This window comes from Phascolarctos cinereus, unplaced genomic scaffold, assembly GCF_003287225.1.
Source record: "Phascolarctos cinereus isolate Bilbo 61053 unplaced genomic scaffold, phaCin_HiC Scaffold_726;HRSCAF=1367, whole genome shotgun sequence".
NCBI lineage: Eukaryota > Metazoa > Chordata > Mammalia > Diprotodontia > Phascolarctidae > Phascolarctos > Phascolarctos cinereus.
This window is the reverse complement of record NW_027556098.1, coordinates 356,605,064-356,611,131: the sequence shown is the minus strand read 5'-3', so window position 1 is coordinate 356,611,131 and position 6,068 is coordinate 356,605,064.

Below are 6,068 nucleotides of genomic sequence, written 5' to 3'. Positions count from 1 at the left end.
CAGAACTCACTGCTAGGTGGCACAAAAGCAGCATCTGTTTCAGTAGCCATTTTTGTAAACAAACCCCTGTTTAGGCATGCTCTCTGTATACCAGCATCTTTAAAATCCATGGAAATCTTTATGGCTGTTTACAGTATTTCTAAAACCATCCTGGCAGTTGGTGTTTCCATATTGTACATAGCAACTGGTGAACGTGTAGGAAAATCATTTTAAAATTGGAAATTGCTTGTTGACATGTAACTCCCCAGTTTAAAATAGGGAGCATGCCTTCATTTGTCCTGTCAGGAGTTTGTTTTGACCACAATAGTCTTGCTGCATTCATATCTGTAGGATGTGTTTAGGGTGTTGTAAAGCAGGTCTGCACAACCTGCAGACTGCTGAAGGATTTTGGATGGCCTGCAAATAATACAGAAGGTCCTCTACTACAGGCTTTCCGAAATCCTTTGGGGAACCTGTGGGCCATAGGTTGTGCAGGCCTGTTGTAAAGTCAATTTGAGTTATTGGAGGATTGAATTCTTTTTAAGTGAGTCTTTCAGGTATAGGGGATTTTTAATCGGTACTTAAAGCAGAGTGAGTGTCATGAGTAGGTAACAATTTTATAAAAGTGCCATCTCTGGTTCAAAAATCACTTTGTTCTGTTACAAATTATTCAAGTACATATTATCTTTATCCCAAAATATCCATCCAGTTTCTGTCCTCACTACTCTTACCCAGTGTATGTTCTTTAGACAAACTGGTCTATTTACCTGAGATGTACTTTTTTCCCAGTCACCTCAAAATGGCCCTCCCTGATAGAATCATTTCAGTACATTTCTTCAACTAAATCCTTACTCTGTATGCCCCTGATATGCTGGTCCAGCATCTAAAACCTAAAATAAATCTCCATTGCTTATTAATTTCTCAGCTGAGCAATTTGAGGCTCTTTCAACCTGTGTGCCATTGCACCACTTGTTGGGAAATATATATACTACTACTTGCCCACCAGAGTGGATAGTTGACCAGTATGTCCTTGAAAGTCCCTTTTCAAGTATCAAATCCAGTAAGCATGAAAGTGTTCCTCTGGTGTGTAGTGGTTTATACAGATAATTAATGAGCCATGCAGACCACATTAGCATACTGTGCATCTTCCTGTTTCTTGCACATAGCTTCCTCCAACATTTGATATGCTGCTTTGTATGTTATTTAATTTTTAACAGCATAAAGGAATTTTTCCAGCATGTATTTTAACTGGTTTACCCAAATTTGGTTTTTTATCTCTTTTCAGAAGTTGAGTTTTTAAAATGTTTTTAAGCAACTGGGAAGTCTTTGCATCAAAAGTTCAGCATTGAATTTTTAATTACCTGTATGAACTTTTTGGCTGCTTGAGCTCTGGATGTGTGGCCTTTAATTGTGAAATGAATGGGCTATAGAAAGGGACCCCTTCTAGCATTGAGGTACACAATTCTGACTTGTATGAGGGTGAGAGGCTGATTTGATTGCTTTAATTTTAGGATGTTAGAATTGACTTTTTTTAATTGATTTATTAACAATCACTTCCATAAGCTTTTGAGTTTTAAATTTTTCTCCCCCTCTCTGTCTGCCTCCTTCCCCAAGACTGCATGCAATCACATATAGGCTATATCATAATATACATTCTTATTAAACATTTTCACATTAGTGATGTAAGGAAGAATTAGAACCAATAGGAGGAACCACCAGAAAGAAGAAAAAACAAAGAAGCAAACACTTTTGAGGAAGGACAGGGACAAAAGAGAGAATAAATGGGGGCCAGGATAGGATGGAGGGAAATACAGTTTTTCACAACATGACTTAAGGAAGTGTTCTACATGACTAAATGTATAGCCTATGTGGAGTAGCTTGCCTTCTCAATGAGAGGGTGTGGGGAAGGAGGAGGGGAGAGAATTTGGAACTTAATAGAAAGGAACATTAGAAATTGCTTTTGTATGCAACTGGGAAATAAGATACACAGGCAAAGGTATAGAAATCTGTTACCCTATGGGGAAAATAAGAGGGAAAGTGGAGAAGAAGGGGTGGGTAATAGAAGGGAGAACAGATTGGGGAATCAGAATGCAGGCTGTGATGGGGTGGGATGAGGGGAGGGATGGGGAGAAAATTTGAACTGAAAATCTTATGGAAGTGAATGTTAAAAAACAGTTGAAAAAGTTAAGGATAAAAAAATGCATATGACTTCGTGGGTTAATCTTACATTCTGCTACCTTTCTAAAGCCATTTTGTTTCTCAATTTTTTTTGGATCAAATGGCTGCCAGGATTATCCATTACTGCAAATTTCAAGACGTATAAATTTTTAGTGGTATATCCATTATTTCCAAATAGTCTTTTTTTTTTTGTATTCAGAGGGCTTTTCATTGTAATGGGCATTTTAATGAGAATGACATTTGTGAGGCCTTAGGTTAATGAATTTTGGTTCAGATGATATGATATACAAAGGACCCTCTGGCTATATGTGGGGGCCTTGATGTTAGGCAATCTTGACTTAATATTCTTCATTGGATATCTTTTATTTTTTGTGGTTACCTTCAGATTGTGTGTGTGTGAACCCAGAAATTCTCTACAAAATACCCAAGGTCATCTAGCCTATGCTTGAAAGCCTAGTTACGGAGATTGCCACTGGTGTGAATTGTTTTTCTCAGGATTTTTTTACTTATGTGTTTTGTTGCGATTTCCACCTATTTTAAGTTCTCTAGAATGGTAGGTGATGGCATCAGGAAACTTAATCTCTATTTTTTAAACATTTTTCTTTGTCCTGTCAGTCGCTTGCAGGAAATATTCCTGACTCCCCTTTTAACATTGAAAACAAGCAAAAACATGGCAGTGTCTTGATTGGAAAGCTTGATTTTTCTTGTCTTTATTTTTTCAGTTGCTTATGTGGTTTGAATTCTTTTTAGTGATGTTTTCATTTGCATTATCATTCCCACTTTTTTTTTTTTCAGTTGAAGCTGAGGTTTGGGGTAGTTAAGTGATTGGTTCAAGATCGCAGTCAGCAAAAACAAAATTTTCATGAAACTATTTTCTGGCTTACAAAAAAATATTTAGGTTAATTTATCCAGAATTTTAGTTGATTACTAAAATCTTGGAGTGTCTTTTAAGGCACATGAGAATGAGAACGTTTGGAGGGCAGAGCTTACGTCTGAAATTTGTTTGGTAATAGGGTGCTTTTTAGTGTTGTCTTTTTAACATCTGCCTACAGCATGCAGACAATAGAGGGCTGGAGGACGTGCAGACTCTTGGTAACGAGGAAGAGTGTAAGGGGGTCTTTGCTTGACAGTTCATACAGAGTTAGCCTGTGTACTTGTGATGACCAATGCAGAAATGGAATCATTCACCTGCTTCTGCTTGAATGCAACAGCTACTTGTGGGAGAGAAGCTTTTTTGAGCCTCCAAAAGTGTTTTAGGAAAATCTTTTGTGAGAATGTTCCTAAACCCAAAAAAGCATTTTGTTAACATAGGGCATAGCCTATTTAGGTCTGATTTCTCAAGGAGATGTACCTAAGGGTCTGAGTGGCAGCTGCAGCAGACATGGGCAGCTTCTGAACACATTCCAATGTCTTGTTGCTTTCCCCTCCCTCTGCTGTGAATTTTGATCCAAACCTTCTCCTCTGGAATGTTGGTTTCATAGTATGTAGAGCTGGAATGGGTAATGGAGTTGATTTAGTCATTCCCTTTATTTTATGGCACAAGAAGCAGTTATTATACAGGAGGATGGGTTTAGTGCATAGAGTGCCTGACCTGGGAGTCTGGAAGACCTCAGACTAGGTTTCCTGACCTGTAAAGTGCATAATAAAAGCCTGCAAACTTAAGTACTATATAAGTACTTGCTGTAACTTATTTGTCCTTGTTCACATAAGTGGTAACCATCAAAGGCTGGAAATTAAACCCCTGTGCTCTACACCATTACAAAGACTTAATATGTCTTCATCCCCTTCCTTACGAGCTGGTACAGCATCACCTTAAGGTTGAGCCCTGGCCACAGCCTTAGTGCAAGATTAGCTTTACTACTAAAGCTATGATAATCTAATAAATATTAGTTATTCACCCACTTATATCCTAACATATTAATAATGAGGGTGTAGAAGAAAAAACTTAAATGTTTGTTGAACTAGGAAGATTAGTAAAGGTGTCATGGAGGGAAGATGGGATTTCAACTAGATGTTAAAGAGAGAGTAGGATTTCAAGAGTGGGAGTCCTGGCTTTAGGAGATGGCATAAGGAAATGTAGGTAGAGTCCATTTGGTTGGAATGTAATTTCTAGAAGGGAGTAGGTGTGGAATAAGATTGTGGAAGACCTTACTATCAGATGTGAGAAGTTAATGAATTTTACTAGATAGTCCTATGTACTGAGCATGAGACTGCTCAAATCTGTACCTAGGGAAGAGTGTGTGGAGGCAATATGTGTTTGCTGTAGGCTAATGTAGTTTAGGAAGACTAATGAGTTGATATTTAGGGGAACATGGAGGGGACGAAACTAGGTGAGCATTGTGGTTGGAGACAAGCAGGTTCTGGTAACTGGATAGGAAAGAACATTTGGAATGTGGGAGTCTGGATCATTGGTGGTTAAACAAGCCGATAACAAGGTTAAGGAGGACAGCGGGCTTGTTGAATTAAATACCGTTAGGTTTGGGCCATTGAGTTTTAGGTGCTGGTGGAATATTGAGGGTAGCTGGAAACATGAGTCTTGTTCCTCAAGAATCCTCCAGACTGACCCTTTGATTTCTGGGGATCATAAGGTGGGACTCAGATCTGTGAAACAGGGCATTCTTTGGGCACTGGGATCACTCATCAATGTAGGGTAGGTCTTCTGTGGTACAGATTGTGACCCATCTACATCTTTTTGCATATCTCCTGTCCACAGGACAGATTCTGTCTCAGTGCTAGGGACCTTCCTCTAGGTCCTTTGGTTAATACATATGGGTTTGGGCTTATTAAAATTTTCTCTTTTTAAACCCACCTTTTCTTGTGTATGTAATATCTTTTGTGAACTTGCCAACCTGCGAAAGCTGGGGGTTTTTTGTTGACAGTTTTGTGCAACATATTCCTGATTTGTCTTTAGGAATACCTGCAGGTTATCACTGCCAACAGTGTACCTTGCCATCGACCTTTGGGTATTTCCTCTGATACTCTGGTGGTCCAAGATGATTCTCAGTCACAGAAGGATCATTGGATGAATATTGCTGCTAAAAAGTGAGATGGATTTTTGTTTCATGAAGAAACTTGTCATTGAAACTCCAAATTTCCGAATTGTGCAGTCTGTCTATCCAGCTCCGTATGGTATCAGGGAAAAAGGCATTCTTATTTTTTTCCTATGTGAATGTTAAATCCAAATCAAAATGTGGAGAGTAGGGATTGTTTCATTTGTCTGTTTCCCTAGCACCTGATGCTTGTGGGTTGATTTTGGAGGTTCTGCAGTATTCTACAGCTTGATGCAACTAGGATAGGAATGTCCAGAGCAGTGGTCTCCAAAGTGGGGTGTGTGAAGAAAATACCAGAATTGAGGGGAGCAGCATAGCTGTTCAGTGCACTAGCAACTGATGCCTGCCTTCCTGCTTTCTTTTCTCCTGCCTGCACCCAGAGTGGGCTGCTGCTGGATTATCTGCTGTATATGCTGCTCTGCAGGTAGGCAGGTAATTATACTCCATCTGACCTCTGGCCTTCCTTGCCTGTCTCCATTACAGTAGTAGGGGTAGGCCCCTCCCATAACTCCTGGCCGTAGGCACCATACGTGCATGTGAACTTCTTGCCCTCCTGCCCCACCAAGAGAACAAAGGAAGCTCACCATGGAGATGGGGAGGAACAAGAGCCTGGGAAAGCACAGACAGCAGGAGGTGGCCCCAGTGTAATTGGGGCTCAAGTAATTAAGTTTAGAACATTAAGTCCTGTAACTCTTGCTTTCAAGACTCCCCAAAATGCATTGGACAACTTGGAAATAGTGTGGCTACCACCAAGAAACCAGGACCTATATGGGCGGCTTGCCATTTGCTGTACTTCTATCCTCTTTTGTCCACTTGGAACTTGGACCTGACCTCTAGACCATTCCCCACCAACCCTCTACT